Source organism: Entelurus aequoreus, linkage group LG01 (assembly GCF_033978785.1).
Source record: "Entelurus aequoreus isolate RoL-2023_Sb linkage group LG01, RoL_Eaeq_v1.1, whole genome shotgun sequence".
Lineage (NCBI taxonomy): Eukaryota > Metazoa > Chordata > Actinopteri > Syngnathiformes > Syngnathidae > Entelurus > Entelurus aequoreus.
In genome coordinates this window covers 74,565,876-74,589,195 of record NC_084731.1, presented here as the reverse complement: position 1 = coordinate 74,589,195, position 23,320 = coordinate 74,565,876, and the positions used below count along the sequence as shown (strand labels likewise).

Genomic DNA, 23,320 nt, shown 5'->3' with positions numbered 1-23,320 from the left:
GAGGATCTTTGACTAGTGTTTTTGCAGTAGGAGATTAGAAACAGCAGATTGTTAATAGAGGGTCTTTGACTAGTGATTTTGCAGTAGGTCCCTAAAAACAGCAGATTGTTAATAGAGGATCTTTGACTAGTATTTTTGCAGTAGGTCCCTAAAAAGAGCAGATTGTTAATAGAGGATCTTTGACCAGTGTTTTTGCAGTAGGAGATTAAAAACAGCAGATTGTTAACAGAGGATCTTTGACTAGTGTTTTTGCAGTAGGAGATTAGAAACAGCAGATTGTTAATAGAGGATCTTTGACTAGTGTTTTTGCAATAGGTAGAAAATGGATGGATGGATGGATTAAAAACAGCATATTGTTAATAGAGGATCTTTGACTAGTGTTTTTGCAGTACGTCCCTAAAAACAGCATATTGTTAATAGAGGATCTTTGACTAGTGTTTTTGCAGTAGGAGATTAAAAACAGCAGATTGTTAATAGAGGATCTTTGACTAGTGTTTTTGCAGTAGGATATTAAAAACAGCAGATTGTTAATAGAGGATCTTTGACTAGTGTTTTTGCAGTAGGAGATTAAAAACAGCAGATTGTTAATAGAGGATCTTTGACTAGTGTTTTTGCATTAGGAGATTAAAAACAGCAGAATGTTAATAGAGGATCTTTGACCAGTGTTTTTGCAGTAGGAGATTAAAAACAGCAGATTGTTAATAGAGGATCTTTGACTAGTGTTTTTGCAGTAGGAGATTAAAAACAGCAGATTGTTAATAGAGGATCTTTGACTAGTGTTTTTGCAGGAGGTTAATGTATCCTTCTGAATGCTAGCTGAATGACTCGTGCGCACACAAAACATGAGTTGTGTGCACGCAAACCTCTGAAGTGGGCGAGCAGCGGTTGCCCACGGTAACAAAAGAGGTTCTGTTCTCCTACTTCCAAGCTGCTGCAGCATGGTGTTGTGAAGGTGACTGTTGCTTTAAGGGCACACACATTCACTCATTCACACAAGGAAGTGACATGGGACAATGCAAACATTGCACACACACACACACACACACACACACACACACACACACACACACACACACACACACACACACACACACACACACACACACACGTCCCCGCCCCTTTCCACTCCCCTCCCTCTTCCATCCCACCTTTCCTTCCCTCCTCCCCTCCTGAATTAGGTCCATTATTCCCGCCTGCTTCCCTCGGATCACTTCAGCGCCGCTCAGCTCTCGTGTGTGTGCGTGTGTGTAAGTGCGTGTGTGTGTGTGTGTGTGTAAGTGTGTGTGTGCCAGTTCGCATGCGGACGCCAAGAAGACTTTGCCGTGTTTTCCTCGGAGAAAGTAACTTTGGATCAGGGAAGGTTTTGGACTTCTACCGGACTTAACTGGACTTTACCAAAGGACTACCTGGACCCGACATGGACCAGAGGACTTGGTGACCTCTGTTGACCCTAGTTCTAGACCGTGGACTTGCTCAGGTGGATTTGGTTGTGAAGAGTTTAGGACGAGGACACAAATGGACAGGTGAGCAAGGGTTTTTGGTTTTGTTCCTGGAGCTCTGCTTGGGACTTTAACGTCCTCAGGTTGACATTCATTCAAGTATAGTCATCATGTTTACATAGGAAATAAGTAGTAGTATCACTGAAGAAAATATGGCTTCAGTTGAGTTTGTTTGTGGGAGATTTAGTTATTTTTTCCACAATCTGTGAGGTTCGTCCTTAAATACTTTTTGTTTTTAACTATAATTAACATCTTTAATCGTCTGAACATGTTAACTGATGAATCATCAAATCAAAAATTAATTTTGGCCAATTTTTCAAAATGAAAAGATTCAAACTATTATGGATTTTTTTTTTAATCATTCATATTTTGCCCTTATGACAAAAAATGTCAGCTTCCAAAAAATGGTCAAAATTGTTTGGTATTCATATTTTTTCTCCACTTTAAACACATTCATCTTTTAAAACTACTAAAGTCTGAAATATTTGTCAAATATTCATCATATTTTGAGGAATACTTTTAGTTTGCTCTTATGACAAAAAATGTCAGCTTCCAAAAAAAGTCAACATTTTTGATATTCATATGTTCCCACTTTAAACACATTCATCTTTTAAAACTACTTGAAGTGTGAAATAGTTGAGGTAAAAAAATGTCAACTTCCCAAAAACTGCTGTCGAAACATGATTGCCAATTTTTCAACCTTGTCAACCTTTTAAAAGTATTCAGTTTTGTATGTGTGTGTGTGTGTGTGTGTATATATATATATATATATATATATATATATATATATATATATATATATATATATATATATATATATATATATATATATATATATATATATATATATATATATATATATATATATATATATATATATATATATATATATATATACACTACCGTTCAAAAGTTTGGGGTCACCCAAACAATTTTGTGGAATAGCCTTCATTTCTAAGAACAAGAATAGACTGTCGAGTTTCAGATGAAAGTTCTCTTTTTCTGGCCATTTTGAGTGTTTAATTGACCCCACAAATGTGATGCTCCAGAAACTCAATCTGCTCAAAGGAAGGTCAGTTTAGTTTTGTAGCTTCTGTAACAAGCTAAACTGTTTTCAGATGTGTGAACATGATTGCACAAGGGTTTTCTAATCATCAATTAGCCTTCTGAGCCAATGAGCAAACACATTGTACCATTAGAACACTGGAGTGATAGTTGCTGGAAATGGGCCTCTATACACCTATGTAGATATTGCACCAAAAACCAGACATTTGCAGCTAGAATAGTCATTTACCACATTAGCAATGTATAGAGTGTATTTCTTTAAAGTTAAGACTAGTTTAAAGTTATTTTCATTGAAAAGTACAGTGCTTTTCCTTCAAAAATAAGGACATTTAAATGTGACCCCAAACTTTTGAACGGTAGTGTGTATATATATATATATATATATATATATATATATATATATATATATATATATATATATATATATATATATATATATATATATATATATATATATATATATATATATATATATATATACATACTGTGTGTGTGTGTAAATATGCATATATGTATCTATTGAAATGTCCTTATTTTGAAGGAAAAGCACTGTACTTTTCAATGAAGATAACTTTAAACTAGTCTTAACTTTAAAGAAATACACTCTATACATTGCTAATGTGGTAAATGACTATTCTTGCTGCAAATGTCTGGTTTTTGGTGCAATATCTACATAGGTGTGTAGAGGCCCATTTCCAGCAACTATCACTCCGGTGTTCTAATGGTACGATGTGTTTGCTCATTGGCTCAGAAGGCTAATTGATAATTAGAAAACCCTTGTGCAATCATGTTCACACATCTGAAAACAGTTTAGCTTGTTACAGAAGCTACAAAACTAAACTGACCTTCCTTTGAGCAGATTGAGTTTCTGGAGCATCACATTTGTGGGGTCAATTAAACGCTCAAAATGGCCAGAAAAAGAGAACTTTCATCTGAAACTCGACAGTCTATTCTTGTTCTTAGAAATGAAGGCTATTCCACAAAATTGTTTGGGTGACCCCAAACTTTTGAACGGTAGTGTATGTATATATATATATGTATATGTGTACATATATATATATATATATATATATATATATATATATATATATATATATATATATATATATATATATATATATATATATATATATATATATATATATATATATATACATTTGTGTATCTATATATATATATACAGTATGCGTATATAATAGTTGATATTGTTCAACAACAACAAAACAAACTCATTGTAACAAAAAATACTGTTGCAAACATAAATAAATATGTTGTTGTTGAAATGTTGCGTTATGTTAATGTTTGGTCATGTGGTCATCGCCCTGTTGTTGTTATTAGTAATAACATAATAATTATTATGTCATAACAAGCAAAGCTCAAGCTCGGCGTGTTTAAAGACGACACGTCACTGAAGTTGCAAGAAGAGGTTCTGAGTTTGTTCAGAGCAGATCTTCATGCAGTCTTGTGCTACTTGTTGGTAGCGAGCCATCTGGACCAGAAGTCTGGATGGAAACTTTCCCATGACTGCAAAGCTGCAGCTCACATGAGAGAGAGAGAGTCTTTTGACAGATGCACGTGTATTGATCATTTACAGTACCATCAATCATGGCAGCAACTTGTCCCAATACTTTTGTCATCCCCCCTCATCATCGTGTTTATTAACATGGAGCTCTGTGCAGAAAGTAGTGCGGCCTGCAGGTGCTCTTGCACGCCCTCTGCTGGCCGCCAAGCAGGCTCACGCTTCAATCTTGTCTTTTTTTTTTTTATCATCCTCCTTCCTCCACTTCCACCGCTACTTTGCCCTCACCTTCTTCTCATGTAAGTGTAACTTTGCCCTCAACTTTTTGTCATGTAAGTGTAACATCTACTGACTTTACACTCCACTTTTTACCTAACAACTGGAACACAAAATTGGTATGTTAGCTACACCGTGCTAGGTTAGCATGTTAGTTTAGCCCACGTAGATGTCCTCTGTCACGTTAGATGTATTAATTATTCACGAGTAATCATCATTTATGAAGAAATACGAATATGCCAGGATTACAGTTGTTACGAAATATTGTATAATAATATATGTTCTATTTCATACACCTTGCTAGTGATGTTAATTGACTCAATGGCTGTTGTTGTTGGTGTTTTATAAGGACGCCACCTGCTGGATTAAACAAGTACTGCAAACAAAAGGAGTCGTTGGACTCCAATGACGCGGCGGTTTTTCTTAAAGGCCTACTGAAATGAGATTTTCTTATTTAAACGGGGATAGGAGATCTATTCTATGTGTCATACTTGATCATTTTGCGATATTGCCATATTTTTGCTGAAAGGATTTAGTAGAGAACATCGACGATAAAGTTCGCAACTTTTGGTCGCTGATAAAAAAGCCTTGCCTGTACTGGAAGTAGCATGACGTCACATCTGCACATTGTTTACAATCATGGCCACAAGCAGCTAGAGCGATTCGGACCGAGAAAGCGATGATTTCCCCATTAATTTGAGCGAGGATGAAAGATTCGTAAATGAGGAAAGTGAGAGTGAAGGACTAGAGGGCAGTGGAAGCGATTCAGATAGGGAAGATGCTGTGAGAGGCAGGTGGGACCTGATATTCAGCTGGGAATGACTAAAACAGTAAATAAACACAAGACATATATATACTCTATTAGCCACAACACAACCAGGCTTATATTTAATATGCCACAAATTAATCCCACATAACAAACACCTCCCCCCTCCCGTCCATATAACCCGCCAATACAAATCAAACACCCGCACAACACACTCAATCCCACAGCCCAAAGTACCGTTCACCTCCGCAAAGTTCATACAGCACATATATTTCCCCAAAGTTACGTACGTGACATGCACATAGCGGCACGCACGTACGGGCAAGCGATCAAATGTTTGGAAGCCGCAGCTGCATACTCACGGTAGCGCGTATCCAACTCAAAGTGCTCCTGGTAAGAGTCTCTGTTGTCCCAGTTCTCCACAGGCCAATGGTAAAGCTTGACTGTCATTGTTCAGGAATGTAAACAATGAAACACCGGCTACTACGTAGCCGCTATGTGTTTGTGTTGCTGCAGCCGGCCGCCAATACACAGCTTCCCACCTACAGCTTTCTTCTTTGCTATCTCCATTGTTCATTAAACAAATTGCAAAAGATTCACCAACACAGATGTCCAGAATACTGTGGAATTTTGCGATGAAAACAGACGACTTAATAGCTGGCCACAATGCTGTCCCAAAATGTCCGCTACAATCCGTGACGTCACGCGCAAACGTCATCATACTGAGACGTTTTCAGCAGGATATTTCGCGGGAAATTTAAAATTGCACTTTACTAATCTAACCCGGCCGTATTGGCATGTGTTGCAATGTTAAGATTTCATCATTGATATATAAACTATCAGACTGCGTGGTCGGTAGTAGTGGGTTTCAGTAGGCCTTTAAAGTGACACACACGCACACGTTTTTTTTAAAGTATCGGTCGACAAATAACATTTTGAAAACAAATCTTGGCCCAAGGTAAATGTTTTTAAGATGTGTAGCGGAAGCTTCTTAAAAGTGGAGCAAGCAAGTGAGGTTGCCTATTGGAGATCATATGGGTGGAAGAGGAAGTGGGCGTGGCTTACTGGCTGGTCACAATGTTTGCAGAAACATTTTTACGCCGTGAATTTCTAGTGTGTCCGCTGCAGAATCCACTTCCTGACAGTGTGACGTCATCACCCTTCATAGCATAGACATCTCATAAGTAGACGCAGCATCGAGCGCTACTGCCTACTGGCGCTGACGAGACGCGGGGCCGCCATCTTGGAGTGGTGATCCGCTCCACTCATTGCAATTCATTTGGCAGGAGCAATGAAGTGTCAGCGCATTTAATTCATCTTACCTCTCTGAATACCACTGATTTTCACGCATTTTTTTGTCATACGTGTAGCTATGATAAAGGACACATGTTTTATTATTCATAGTTTGCTTAACAGTAATAGAATATTCTTATATGCTATAAGTGACCAGACGTCCGAGATCAAAACTGGGAATATAATCCCAGAGAAGAGGGAAAAAAACGGTCAGCTATTTTTAAGTTGAAGAAACAATATGATTAGGTTATATATACATGCGTATATCCTACATAAACAATGTATGAATGCATTAGATATCTATACATCTTAGGGACCTATAGACTGAATCCCTGTTGCTGCAGCAGCAGAGAGTTTATTCTGTCTTGACACTTTGTATTGATATTTTGTATTACATTCTTCCCTTAAATGATAATGCAGTGTTTCCCACACATTCATTTATTTGTGGCGGCCCGCCACGAAAGAATTACGTCCGCCACAAATATTTATTTATTTATTTTTTTGTCCTGTCCTGCTTGTCAGGCAAATCATATAGTTGATGTAGATGCCCATATAGGCTGTTCAGGTTTACTTTAAAAAAGAGAAGTGTAGGATACTTCTCTTGTTGCCTTATTTGTATTTGACCACTACTGTTTTCTGTTTATTTGTTACTGACTGTGGCAGGACACCTCTGCCTCTGTTTCACTTTATGTTGCTGGTAAATAATATGGTTGTAGTAGTAGGCTACAGTTAAATTATTTAGTATGCACTAATTAAAGGGGCAGAGCTTTAAGAGACATTTTAGCTTTTATATTTTATAAGATATATTTTTTGTAAGAACCAGAATTAATAAATATATTTCAGTGAATAACTTATTGTTCAAATCTGTATATAAATATGTACATAAAGTGTTGTAATTATATTGTAAAATGGATGGATGGATGGACGGACGTTTAAAACAAAACTGTTATTATTAATTAGTAAGTATACATTTTTTGAGCCTTTTTAGAGAAAATCATATCATTGTAGTAAATTATGCACATTACTCGATTATGTCATTGTGACCACGCCCCCACCGCCACAGGTATCTTGGCAGTTTATGGGAAACGCTGTAATGTTTACAGTGATTGTTTTATACGTATTTTATATGTATGTCGCTTTGGATAAAAGCGTCTGCCAAATACTTAAACATAAACATATATAAACATCTGAAAGTCTTTATATCAGTTAAAACCACCAATCTGTTTCACTGGATTCAGAATAAAACCAAATTCTGTCTTACCCAACAATGTTAGTATTTGAATATTGTTACTTGAAGACTTATTCCTGGTTACAATTATACTGTTAAGAAAGTATTGTCTTATACTTGGCCTGAAATGAGAATGCATCATTATCGGTACTATTGAAGATCTTTGCTCCTTCTCAACTCTTTGGTAATATTCTTTTCACAAAATACAACCAATAGTACGTTAATGTTAAATCTTACTTGTGAAAATCCCCCGATTCATATTTTCAACAGTCCGCTCATTTGAGCAGGAAAACGCTGAACATCATCTTTGTTTTCTACCTGTCAACTGTCAGTTTAGGCTGCTCATCCCCACTTCAAGATGGCGGACGAATTTCTCGCGTCACAGCAGCCAATACTGCGTCTACTTATAAGATGTCTATGCTTCATAGTCCCACAGTGAAACAGAGAAAAGGCAAAACCTCTTGCAGTACTCTGACTCGCCACACCGAGCAAGGGGGGCGATGGTGAGCGAGCTGTAGCTAACATGTTTTAGCAACCAGGAAGCCAGCCTTGTTGTTTTGGTCAGGTGTAATGAATGAATGAATGTAAAGTAAATGAATGCAAGGATGGGAATGAATGAATGCATATAAATGAATGTGAATATGAATGAATGAATGTGAATCAATGCATGTGAACCAATGAATAAATGAATGTTAATTAATGAATGGATTTTAGTGAATGTGAATCAACACATGTAAATGAATGAATGTGAATGTATATGAATAAATATGAGTAAATGAATGTGAATGAATAAATTAATGTGAATTAATCAATGGATTTTAATAAATGTGTATATATGAATGAGTGTGAGTAAATTAATGTGCATGAATAAGTGAATGTGAATAGATTAATGAATTAATTAATGTATTTTAATGAATGTGAATATATATGAATGAATATGAGTAAATTAATGTGAATGAATGAATTAATGAATGGATTTAATGAATGTGAATATATATGAATGAATGTGAGTAAACAAATATGAATTAATGAATGGATTTTAATAAATGTGAATATATATGAATGAATGTGAATGAATAAATGTATTTGAAATATGAATGTGAATAATGGTTGGACATGAATGAGCGAATGGGAATGGATATGAATGAAAGTATGTGAATAAATGAATTGATATGAATGAATGCATGTGAATAAATGAAATGTGAATAAATGAATGGATATGAATGAACAAATGGGAATGAATGAAAGGAAGGGAATGAATATGAATGATTGTGAATTAATATGAATACATGAATGTGTAGATATGAATACATATGAATTAAAGGGAATTAATTAATGACTATGAATGAATGAATAAGTATGAAAACGTATGAATAAATGTGAATGAATATGCATGAATGGATACAAATGAATATGAATGAATGGATTGGAATGAATGAATAGATACAAATGTATATGAATAAAAGTGAATGAATGAATGGAAATGAATGAATGTAATGCATATGACTTAATGAAAGTGAATGAATGAAAGCCCCCATTTTGAAATACTTATGTTTTAAAAAAAACAAAAAAACAATGATCACTAGCTTGCTAGGAGTGATTTGGAAACAAGTTATTGAGTGTATTCTGCAGCTCACATGCAGTTAAATTTTATAAAGTAATAATATATGATATAATATACAGTTATAATATATGATATAATATACAGTAATAATATATTATGTAATATAATATACAGTAATAATATAATTTACAGTATCAATATGACAACATAATGTGCAGTAATATAATGGAGTAAAAATATATAATATACAGTAATAATATAATATGATATAATATACTATACAGTAATAATATATTATGATATATATAATATACAGCAACAATATAATATACAGTAATATAATAAGATATAATATACAGTAATATATGATATAATATAATTTACTGTAATAATATAATAAGATGGAATATATAATCATATTATAATATGATATACAATAATATACAGTAATACTATATAATATACAGTAATAATATATGACATAATATAAAGTAATAATGTATGATATAATATACAGTAATATATGATATAATATACAGTAACAATATAATATACAGTAATACTATAAGATATAATATATTATACAATAATATATAATATACAAAAGCCAAAACCAGTGAAGTTGGCACGTTGTGTAAATGGTAAATAAAAACAGAATACAATGATTTGCAAATCCTTTTCAACTTATATTCAATTGAATAGACTGCAAAGACAAAACATTTAATGTTCACACTGAGAAACCAAATTTTTTTTTTTGCAAATAATCATTAACTTAAAATTTAATGGCAGCAACACATTGCAAAAAAGTTGTCACAGGGGCATTTTTACCACTGTGTTACATGGCCTTTCCTTTTACTAACACTCAGTAAACGTTTGGGAACTGAGGAGACACATTTTTGAAGTGGAATTCTTTCCCATTCTTGCTTGATGTACAGCTTAAATTGTTCAACAGTCCGGGGTCTCCGTTGTGGTATTTTAGGCTTCATAATGCGCCACACATTTTCAATGGGAGACAGGTCTGGACTACAGGCAGGCCAGTCTAGTACCCGCACTCTTTTACTATGAAGCCACGCTGTTGTAACACGTGGCTTGCCATTGTCTTGCTGAAATAAGCAGGGGCGCCAATGATAACGTTGCCTGGATGGCAACATACATGTATGATGCTCCAAAACCTGTATGTACCTTTCAGCATTAATGGTGCCTTGACAGATGTGTAAGTTACCCATGCCTTGGGCACTAATACACCCCCATACCATCACAGATGCTGGCTTTTCAACTTTGCGCCTAGAACAATCCGGATGGTTCTTTTCCTTTTAGGTCCGGAGGACACAACGTTTCTAAGTTTCCAAAAACAATTTGAAATGTGGACTCGTCAGACCACTTTGCATCGGTCCATCTTAGATGAGCTCGGGCCCAGCGAAGCGTTTCTGGGTGTTGTTGATAAATGGCTTTGGCTTTGCATAGTAGAGTTTTAACTTTCACTTACAGATGTAGCGACAAACTGTAGTTACTGACAGTGGTTTTCTGAAGTGTTCCTGAGCCCATGTGGTGATATCCTTTACACACTGATGTCGCTTTTTGATGCATTACCGCCTGAGGGATCCAAGGTCACGGGCATTCAATGTTGGTTTTCAGCCTTGCCGCTTACGTGCAGTGATTTCTCCAGATTCTCTGAACCTTTTGATGATATTACGGATCGTAGATGGTGTAATCCCTAAATTCCTTGCAATAGCTGGTTGACAAATGTTGTTCTTAAACTGTTGGACAATTTGCTCAGGCATTTGTTGACAAAGTGGTGACCCTCGCCCCATCCTTGTTTGTGAATGACTGAGCATTTCATAGAAGCTGCTTTTATACCCAATCACGGCACCCACCTGTTCACAATTAGCCTGTTCACCTTTGGGATGTTCCAAATAAGTGTTTGATGAGCATTCCTCAACTTTCTCAGTCTTTTTTGCCATTTGAGCCAGCTTTTTTGAAACATGCTGCAGGCATCAAATTCCAAATGAGCTAATATTTGCTAAAAATAACAACGTTTCTCAGTGTGAACATTAAATATCTTGTCTTTGCAGTCTATTCAATTGAATATAAGTTGACAAGGATTTGCAAATCATTGTATTCTCTTTTTATTTACCATTTACACAACGTGCCAACTTCACTGGTTTGGGGCTTCTAATATACATAACCCTGTATATAATATAACATACAGTAATATTATAATATGATATAATAAAACCCTGAGGACCGCCCCTGCTTTTGTATGCCGGCACTTTTTTAAAAACAATTTTGTGATAGGATGCCTTGACCCCGCCCACTTTTCTGAGTATACTGTCCTTTATTTTCTTTCTTTTTCTTAATCTGCTGCTTCTTGGCATTCTGCTGCTGTCTTTTCAAACTGAACTCAATTCAAGTGTCAGCAGCACCAACACGCAGTGTGTGTGTGTGTGTGTGTGTGTGTGTGTGTGTGTGTGTGTGTGTGCGCGCGTGCTTCTCACTCAGCACTTAGCGGCGCGTGCACACACACACACACACACACACACACACACACACACACACACACTTCATGTAACTTGTGGCTCCTTTAATAGCAGCTGACAGTCGAGTCCGACTCTTGGGCACGATGAAAAGTGTGCAAGTGTGTGTTGTGTCTTTACGCAAAGTACACACACACACGCACGCACGCACGCACGCACGCACGCACACACACACACACACACACACACACACACACACACACACACACACAATGGAGCATTCTGCACGCCATAATCACTTCCTCAGTCCTGTCCAGCAGCAAGTTGATGCTTCTTTTCAAAAATTGGACATGCAGAGTTGAACACAACTGCTTTTGTGCACTGTGAGAGTTGTGGTGCAGGGAGGAAACCATTGTGCAGTGTGTGTGTGTGTGTGTGTGTGTGCGTGCGTGTGTGTGTGTGTGTGCCAGGTATGCTGCTTATAAAAGCTCTTTTGTGTCCCTGCCTCAATGGCCTCATTATTCATAGCCGCCTAGACGGACATGTGTGCGCAATGTATGGATGGAGTGTATTATGGACCAAAGTCAGGAGGATGTGTGCGGTGAAAGTCTGGTTAAATGTGCGGCAGGTACAGCACACCTTTGATCCCTCTGCACCCGTCTAGTAATGCTGACTAAGCAGTTTGCTCCTTGTGCAACATACAAGTCATTAGAGTTGTGTATTTATGTTTATGCTTATGTTGATATCACAATATATTATAGAAGTGATAACAGAAGCTACAGTGTGTGTGGTTTGTCAACAATAACACAAACATGAAAGAAACAACACCATTTTGTGATAGTAAAACGCACTGTAGTATTGGTTTTACACTTGGTATCGTTATGGTCGATATTTGGATCAACACACCCACTCCTGTTTACTTTCAAGAGCTCTAGCTTAGCGGTTAGCATGTCTTCTCGTGTCCTCCCAGGGTGTGTGTTGTAGTGCAGGGTGACTCTTTAGACACCTCACCTCACCTCACCACTCCCATTCCTGTGCTGACCATTCCATTCAGAATCGATTCACTATTCTCACAATGCTAGCTAGCGATTAGCGTGCAAGCTGCTTTTCCAGGAAATGAGCGGGAAATATGAATTTGATACAAGAAGTCCTGCTACAGTGTAATATCAAGTGCGATACAAGCAGTCCTGCAGTGTGTTTACTTCTGTGTGATATCATGTGTGATACAAGCAGTCCTGCACTGTGTTTACTCGTGTGTGATATTATGTGTGATACAAGCAGTCCTGCACTGTGTTTACTCGTGTGTGATATCATGTGTGATACAAGCAGTCCTGCACTGTGTTTACTCGTGTGTGATATTATGTGCGATACAAGCAGTCCTACAGTGTGTTTACTTGTGTGTGATATCATGTGCGATACAAGCAGTCCTGCACTGTGTTTACTTGTGTGTGATATTATGTGTGATACAAACAGTCCTGCAGTGTGTTTACTTGTGTGTGATATCATGTGCGATATAAGCAGACCTGCAGTGTGTTTACTAGTGTGTAGGGTTGGGTATCGTTTGAATTTGAACGATTCCGATTCCGATTCTTTGTTTCGGTTCCGATTCCTGACGATTCTCGGTTCCGATTCTTTTAAGAGGCAGGGTCAAAAAAAAGTTTAGGATATTTTAAATGAGCTAACTAACCTACAGTCTTTCTGAATGAAATAGTCTGACATTCTCCATCAATTTTAATTCTATTAACTTTTTATGAACTTTACTATAAATTCCTCACAGGGCTGTTTTCAACTAGAATATAAATATCAAATCTATGAACTTGAATATAAATATTATAAATTATGAATACATTTTCCCAGGGGTACACTTTCCTCAAGAGAACTTTATTTTTGAAAACCTCATGAAAACACCTTTACACATAAGTGTATGATGCTGCAGGAAACCTCATGAAAACACATTTACACACACAAGTGTATGATGCTGCAGGAAACCTCATGAAAACACATTTACACACACAAGTGTATGATGCTGCAGGAAACCTCATGAAAACACATTTACACACACAAGTGTATGATGCTGCAGGTACTTAAAAATGTTACCGTGCTCCCACTGATGGGCTAACCTGGTGCAGAAAAGCAAATAAACAATAAAAAACAACTTGCAAAACCCAGTCCAGATTAGCAGCAGGTACAGTATAAAATCAGAGACAGTTTTTGTTTAGGAAAATGACCATATCCGCCTTCTCAGGCAGGATGCGTGAGCGTTCTGGACAGATAGTGTCTCCTGCTGTGGAAAATACACGTTCGCTGGGTGTGGAAGAAGCTTGAACGTATAAATAGGAGAAAGCGAGATATGACAGCAAAGGATAAGTCTTTTGTTGGTTCCACCACCATGCAGCAAGGTCGTCAGACATAAGTATCGGTGGAACGTCCTGGTACATCTGCAGCTCTCTCTCCACTCGTTTCTTGATGGACATGGAGCTCTGTTATTTCGCGGTTATTTCATTTTTTTTTGTAAAGTAAAGCCACACTTTCGACCGCCGACGCCCGCTATCCATGCTTGATCTTGACTGACTCGCTCGGCTATGCTAACACTTCCGGCGGTGGGCGCTTCTTCGTTGGTGTTCAGCGGCTTCTTCTTCCGGTTCGGCGGACATATTTTTTTCCGGTCGGCGGACTGGTATCGAAAATAGGAATCGAAATTTAAACTTTTGAACGATTCCGGGAGAATCGAAAGTTAGTCCCGGTTCGAATCGTTACTCGATACCCAACCCTACTAGTGTGTGATATCAAGTGCGATATAAAACAGTCCTGCAGTGTGTTTACTTGTGTGTGATATCATGTGCAATACAAGCAGTCCTGCAGCGTGTTTACTTGAGTGTGATATCATGTGCGATACAAGCAGTCATGCAGGGTGTTTACTTGTGTGTGATATCATGTGCTGTACAAGCAGTCCTGCAGCATGTTTACTTGTGTGTGATATCATGTGCGATACAAGCAGTCCTGCAGCGTGTTTACTTGCATGTGATATCATGTGCAATACGAGCAGTCCTGCAGTGTGTTTACTTGTGTGATATCATGTGTGATACAAGCAGACCTGCAGTGTGTTTACTTGTGTGTGATATCAAGTGCGATACAAAAACAGTCCTGCAGCGTGTTTACTTGTGTGTGATATCATGTGCGATACAAGCAGTCCTGTAGCGTGTTTACTTGTGCATGATATCACGTGTGATACAAACAGTCCTGCAGCGTGTTTTACTTGTGTGTGATATCATGTGCGATACAAGCAGTTCTGCAGCGTGTTTACTTGTGTGTGATATCATGTGTGATACAAGCAGTCCTGCAGCATGTTTACTTGTGTGTGATATCATGTGCGATACAAGCAGTTCTGCAGCGTGTTTACTTGTGTGTGATATCATGTGTGATACAAGCAGTCCTGCAGCGTGTTTACTTGTGCGTGATATCACGTGTGATACAAACTGTCCTGCAGCGTGTTTTACTTGTGTGTGATATCATGTGCGATACAAGCAGTTCTGCAGCGTGTTTACTTGTGTGTGATATCATGTGTGATACAAGCAGTCCTGCAGCGTGTTTACTTGTGCGTGATATCACGTGTGATACAAACAGTCCTGCAGCGTGTTTACTTGTGCGTGATATCACGTGTGATACAAACAGTCCTGCAGCGTGTTTACTTGTGTGTGATATCATGTGCGATACAAGCAGTTCTGCAGCGTGTTTACTTGTGTGTGATATCATGTGTGATACAAGCAGTCCTGCAGCGTGTTTACTTGTGTGTGATATCATGTGCGATACAAGTAGTCCTGCAGCGTGTTTACTTGTGTGTGATATCATGTGTGATACAAGCAGTCCTGCAGCGTGTTTACTTGTGCGTGATATCACGTGTGATACAAACAGTCCTGCAGCGTGTTTTACTTGTGTGTGATATCATGTGCGATACAAGCAGTTCTGCAGCGTGTTTACTTGTGTGTGATATCATGTGTGATACAAGCAGTCCTGCAGCATGTTTACTTGTGTGTGATATCACGTGTGATACAAACAGTCCTGCAGCGTGTTTTACTTGTGTGTGATATCATGTGCGATACAAGCAGTTCTGCAGCGTGTTTACTTGTGTGTGATATCATGTGTGATACAAGCAGTCCTGCAGCGTGTTTACTTGTGTGTGATATCATGTGCGATACAAGCAGTTCTGCAGCGTGTTTACTTGTGTGTGATATCATGTGTGATACAAGCAGTCCTGCAGCGTGTTTACTTGTGCGTGATATCACGTGTGATACAAACAGTCCTGCAGCGTGTTTTACTTGTGTGTGATATCATGTGCGATACAAGCAGTTCTGCAGCGTGTTTACTTGTGTGTGATATCATGTGTGATACAAGCAGTCCTGCAGCGTGTTTACTTGTGCGTGATATCACGTGTGATACAAACAGTCCTGCAGCGTGTTTACTTGTGTGTGATATCATGTGCGATACAAGCAGTTCTGCAGCGTGTTTACTTGTGTGTGATATCATGTGTGATACAAGTAGTCCTGCAGCATGTTTACTTGTGTGTGATATCATGTGCGATACAAGTAGTCCTGCAGCGTGTTTACTTGTGTGTGATATCATGTGAGATACAAGCAGTCCTGCAGCGTGTTTACTTGTGTCCAGAGGTGGGTAGAGTAGCCAGAAATTGTACTCAAGTAAGAGTACTGTTACTTTAGAGATTTATTACTCAAGTAAAAGTAAGGAGTAGTCACCCAAATATTTACTTGAGTAAAAGAAAAAAGTATGTTGTGAAAAAACTACTCAAGTACTGAGTAACAGATAAGTAACATGTTCGTTTAATGATGACGGCAACAAATAATGCACTAAAACATAACAATAGCAATGAGCAAATTCAGAGCCAGGAATATCTCTTAAGCAACTAAAACAATAATATATATTAAATAATAATACATTAACATAAAAAAAATTAAGGCAAATTGAGCCACAATAACTTAACAGTTATCAGCTGAACCGGCGCTCGCAAATTTTACTCCAAACATTTAAGTTTAATAATGTAAGGAGAAAGTTTGCAATTAATCTAACAAGTGAATGTCTGGAGTAAATAGCCCGTGCGCTGTTACAAAGACGAGATGGCGCCCAAGGCTGATTATGGCGAACTTAAAAAGTCAATCGACACTCTGATCGAGGAAGTTGCTACGATCAAGGAGCAGCAGAAAACCATCATGGCCCTTGTTGTGCAGCTGGATCAGATGAGGGCTGACAATTTGGAGAAAGACAAGAAAATCGCAATTCTGGAGAACAGAGTTGCTGATATTGAGCAGTACACACGGATCAATGATGTGATCATCACTGGACTTAGCATCAAACCCCGGTCTTACGCACGAGCAGTGGCCCCAGCCAATGGAGGGGAGCCGGCGGAGTTGGATGTTATTTCAATGGAGCGACAGGTAGCTACATTGAAATAAGTTGTATGTCCAAGGACATACAACTGGACTGTAACAGCATCGAAGCATGTCACCTTTTGCCAAGGAAAGGAACAAACGACAAGCCGAGCGTAGTCCTGAGATTTGTAAACAGAAAGCACAAGATCGCGTTGCTAAAACAGGGAAGAAAGCTAAAAGGAACAAACGTATACATGAACGACCATTTGACCAAACGAAATGCTGATATAGCCCGAAAAGCACGCCAAATGAGGAGAGAGAAGAAAATTCTACAAACTTGGACTGCGAACTGTAAAGTATTCATCAAACTCAACGGTACTCCGGAGAACGCCAAAGTGCTGCTGATTAGAAACATCGAAGATCTGAATGAATATGACGTATGAACTGGACTGTAAGGTAAAAGCGATTAAACACAATCATGACACACATTGACAATACGCAAGATGCTACTGTTGACACTAGCCACATAATTCAGTTGGTAAGTGAATATGATAATGTACAGTTGAAAGCATCTCAATACACTGAGCACCACCTACAAGACTTGGAACATGATATAGACCCGGACAATAATTTCCTCCTCAATATCAATGAGAACTGCTGCTACTACACCAATGAACAGTACAACCAGAATATTATTACTATAGGCAAATTGTCCATTATCCTTTTCAATAGTAGAAGCCTAAACAGGAATTTCAAGGACATCAAGGACTATTTACACACCTTTTCACAACCATTTAACATAATTGCAGTATCTGAAACTTGGATTAACAGTGAAAAAGTGACAGATTTTGAACTGGATGGTTATGATTTTATTAATATGAATAGACAAAACAAGGGGGGTGGAGGGGTGGCAATCTATGTGGATAACACCTTGAGATTCAAACGTCTGGATGATATGACAACTGTGGTTGATAACCTACTTGGATGTCTAACAGTTGAAATTTGTATGGAAAAAAGTAGAAATGTCATTATTAGTTGTATATACAGATCGCCAGGTACAAGCATTGAACGTTTTACAGATTGGATGGAATGCCGGTTTTCAAAGGAGAGTAACGTTAATAAACCTGTCTTCATTTGTGGAGACATTAATATTGACATGTTGAATCCCAGTAAAAATAAAGATATAGATCATTTCATTAACACAATGTACAGTATGAGTCTATATCCCAAAATCACCAGACCCAGTCGAATTACGTCTCACTTTGCCACTCTAATCGACAACATATTCACTAATGATATTGAGAATAAGACCGTAAGTGGGCTATTGATCAAAGATATCACTGACCACCTCCCAGTTTTTCTGATATTTAATGGAAACTACAGGACAAAAAAATTAGAAAAGCCAACCCAATACAGAAGAACGAGATCAGAGGAATCCATTGGTTCATTTAAACATGATTTACTGGAGCAGAATTGGGATGTAATTTATGAAAATGGCGATGTTAATAGTGCTTACAATATATTCTTGAGAATATTTAGGTCATTATATGATAAAAAATTGCCCAATAAAAGAATGCACCAGTAAAAGAAAATATACTAATTGTCCTTGGATCACAAAGGGATTGCAAAATGCTTGCAAGAAGAAAAACACTCTTTACAGGGAATTTATAAGATTGAAAACAAAAGAAGCAGAAAATAAATATAAAAAATTTAAAAACAAATTAACTCATATTATAAGGTCAAATAAGAGAGATTATTATAAGAAATTACTAGATGATAATAAAAACAATATCAAAGGAATATGGAATTTATTAAACAGTATTATAAGAAACAGTACCTCTTCAAATAACTATCCAACGTATTTCACAAATGATGGTAAAGAAAATGATAATATTGAAGATGTGGCTAATGCCTTCAATAAATTCTTTGTAAGTATTGGACCCGAACTTGCAGAAAGAATCCCAGATCCACGGACAACTGGTAAAAATATGGAGGGATTGTTGGAGAGAAATCCCAATTCTATGTTTTTAAATGCAGTGGGTGAAGAAGAAGTGTTGGATATTGTAAACAAATGTAAGAACAAAATGTCCACTGACTCCAATGACATTAGTATGGCATTGGTGAAAAAGGTCATTACAGGGATATCAAAACTATTAACATATATCTGTAATTTGTCATTTCAAACCGGCGCATTTCCAAATGAAATGAAAATAGCTAAAGTTATACCTCTGTTTAAAACTGGGAGCAAGCACCACTTCACAAACTATAGACCCGTCTCTTTACTTCCACAATTCTCTAAAATATTAGAAAAACTATTCAATAACAGGTTAGATGCATTTATAGAAAAGCATAAATTACTATCTGACTGTCAATATGGGTTTAGATCAGACCTGGGCATTCTGCGGCCCGCGGGCCGCATCCGGCCCTTTGTGCGTCCCTGTCCGGCCCGCGTGAGGCCAATTATAAATTACAAAATACATTTTAAAAAGTATCTATGTCGAGTGTGCAATACAACGGTGCTGCTTTTGTTTTGAAAATCGTTATTTGTATTACTTCCGTGTGGACGTATGCGTGATTGTGAGTGAATGTGAACAACTGCAATTACAAAATAAAGTTGAAAAAACATCTATGTCCTGCGCGCAATACAACTGTGCTGCTTTTATTTTGAAAAGTATTATATATGGGCGTGTGTCCGTGTGTAACCTGCGAGTGAAGGTGCACATGCAGCGACAAGTGATGCACGGTTTACACCCGAGACGCTAAAAAGAGAAAAGTTGATGAAGAATGGCGTGTTTCCAACAACACATGAACTGCAAAGCAACGTCCCCTCTAAGGTGCGTGCCTGCGCAATTGCGCACTGCTCAAGCGTCCGCTGCGCGCAGCAAGTATATGCCGCGCACCAAATCAAATCCCATCTGAATTCTAAACAAAATAAACATATTTATTCTATGGAATTTTGCAATGCAACTTTGAGTGACAGTGACAACAAGCGGCCCTAATGGTGTTCGTCAACACCGTTCAATTGAACACCGTTCAATTATTGTAACGTCTATCGAGATGCTTTGAGGACAGGAATTATATCGATCACTTTATTGAACAAAACAGTTTATATTCGGACATAACCACACCAAAAACATGAGTAAAACAATTCTATCTCGAAAAACTAGTCATTTTCTGCCGTACAAACCAGGCCAAAACCAACTTGTCATCTGTCACCAACACGCATAGCACTAAACCACTGGTGCGTTTAAGGCCACACAAAAAGTCGGACAACTCAAACACCACACAAAGTTACACTATGACTCCTCAGTCATACGTGTGCTTATTTTACTGTCATTTATTATTAATGTTAATTTATATATATTAGTCATGGAATGCTGTTACACACACTATGTTGAAGTATTACTATTATTATTATTATTATTATTATTTATCTTACGGTATATATCAAAAATAATATTGAGCAAAATTTAATTGAAATATTGTCGATGTGGCCCTCCAGCAGTGCTCGGGTAGCTCATGCGGCCCCCGGTAAAAATTAATTGCCCACCCCTGGTTTAGATCAAGCAGATCTACATCAATGGCAATAGTTGAAACAGTAGAGGAAATCACAAATGCCCTAGAAAAGAAACAATATGCAATGGGAATATTTATTGATCTAAAAAAAACATTTGACACAATTAACCATGATATATTAATCAATAAAATGGAAAAGTATGGAATCAGGGGAGTTGTATTAGACTGGCTTAAAAGTTACTTATATAAGAGACAACAGTTTGTGAAGTTGGGGGATTGCTGTTCATCATGTTTGGATATTGCTTGTGGTGTCCCCCAGGAGTCAGTGTTGGGGCCAAAACTGTTCATCCTGTATATCAATGATATATGTAAAGTGTCTGTTGAAATTAGTGTTATTTGCTGATGTCACTGATATTTTTTGTTCAGGGGATGACTTAAATCAATTGCAGGAAGTCATTATGGAAGAAATGAGTAAACTAAAAACTTGGTTTGACTATAATAAATTGTCATTAAACCTGACTAGGACTAAGTTAATGCTGTTTGGAAAGAGGACACGTGAAACAAGGGTGCAGATACAAATAGATGGGGTGGATATTGAAAGGGTTTTTGAAATAAAATTCCTTGGAATTACAATTGACGATCAAATTAACTGGAAATCACATATAAAACATGTACAATCTAAGCTGTCAAGAAGCGTCTCAGTAATAAAGCAAAGCAGCTTCTGGATCACAAATCACTCCACATTCTTTACTGTTCATTAGTTTTACCATATTTAACCTACTGTGTGGAAGTCTGGGGGAATAATTATAAAAGCTCATTAAATTCAATAACTATACTTCAGAAAAGAGCTGTACGGATCATCAACAAGGTTGGGTATCTGGACCATACTCACTCACTATTCTTACAGTCAAAAATATTGAAATTTAATGATATTATTTTGTATCAAACTGCACAAATAATGTGTAAAGCCAAAATGAATAAACTCCCAGGAAGCATTCAAAAATTGTTCAGCACACAAGAGGGCGGTTATAATTTAAGGGGGAATTTAAATTTCAAAATGCTTAGTTATAGAACGACCATTAAAAGTTTTTGTATTTCAATTTGTGGAGTGAAATTATGGAATGGTTTGAATGTGAAGTTAAAGCAATGTCCAAACATAAACCAGTTTAAAAAGAAGTATAGGTACATGGTATTCCAGAGGTACAGAGATGAAGAAGGGCTTTGATATTGGGTTGTTTGTGTTACAGAAGAGTGTGGGGCTGCCCATTGAGGCAGTGGTGTTGTTGTGGTGGCATGATACCATTTCAATGATCACTAGTGGTAATGGTGTGGCTATGTATGTGTGTAGTGTGCATATGTATGTATATATCTATAATGTATGTACAGTATATACAAGTTCATTAAGTTTGTACATTGAGTGAATAGGTAGTTCTAGTTCAGAGTAATTTATGATTTAAAGAAAAGGGGTGGGATTAAATAAGTGTAAACTTCTTCTCACTCCTTTTCAAATATGTAAAAAAAAGAAAAAAAGAAAAAGAAAGTCCAATGCTCATTTGTTTTTGTTTTTTATTCTCCATTGTTTTCATTTTGTTATAATGGCTGCTAAGGCTATAGCACTGTATTGGATCAGGCTTGCTCTTGTTTTTATGCATATTTGAAATAAAAATATGTCAATCAATCAATAAATCAAACAGCACCATAGGCTCAGTAGGCAGAGATTACAAAGGAAAATAACAAGTTAGCCTTTACGCAAACCATAAACTGATAGGTGTGGGCTGCACCTGAGAACACAATGTGCACATATATACATACACACACATATCATATATATATATATATATATATATATATATATATATATATATCATATATATATATATATATATATATATATATATATATATATATATATATATATATATATATATATATATATATATATATATATATGATATATATATATATATTTTTTTTTTCTAAATGTAATATTTATATATATATATATTTTCTAAATGTTATATATACATATATATATATATATTTTTTCTAAATGCAATATATATATATATATATATGTTTATATATATATATATATATATATATATATATATATATATATATATATATATATATATATATATATATATATATATATATATATATATATATATACATACATACATTTATATATGCAGTATATAATTTATATGTATTTATTTTGCCGTTTTTGTTCACATGTTAAAGGTGTTTTAATGAATATACATGCATGTTTAACATATAGATTCCTTTCTTTCATGAAGACAAGAATATACGTTGGTGTATTACCTGATTCTGATGACTTGCATTGATTGGAATCATACAGTAGTGCTGATAACGTCCACGTTTTCAAATGGAGGAGAAAAAAAGTTTCTCCTTTCTGTCTAATACCACATGAAAGTGGTTGTTTTTGGCATCTTATTTGTCCAGCTTCCATATTCGTTTTTATACACTTTACAAGAAATACATTGGCGGCAAACTCTTTATCTTGCTAGGTTGTTTGCGCTGGCTTTCGGAGACTCTTATTTTGTTAGCGCAGGCGCGATGGAGCGGCACTTTTATTGTGAAGACAGGAACTGTGCGGTCAGTCTTTAGGTTTTTGAGAGAGGTACGGTTGAAATAAAAAAGTGTCTTTTTTCCTTCACACTTTTGATTGATTGATTGAAACTTTTATTAGTAGATTGCACAGTACAGTACATATTC

The 23,320-nt window shown here is 36.7% G+C and overlaps 1 protein-coding gene across 2 annotated transcripts in view; it reads left to right on the top strand.

Moving 5' to 3' along the window:
- The first annotated feature begins 1,204 nt into the window (after nt 1–1,204).
- Nucleotides 1,205–23,320, top strand: part of sema3b (sema domain, immunoglobulin domain (Ig), short basic domain, secreted, (semaphorin) 3B) — a 63,428-nt gene continuing 41,312 nt past the window's right edge. For both annotated transcript variants that reach the window (XM_062058016.1, XM_062058009.1), the window contains exon 1: nt 1,205–1,523. The gene's annotated coding sequence lies outside the window, so the exon portion shown is untranslated. The remainder of the gene's footprint in view (nt 1,524–23,320) is intronic.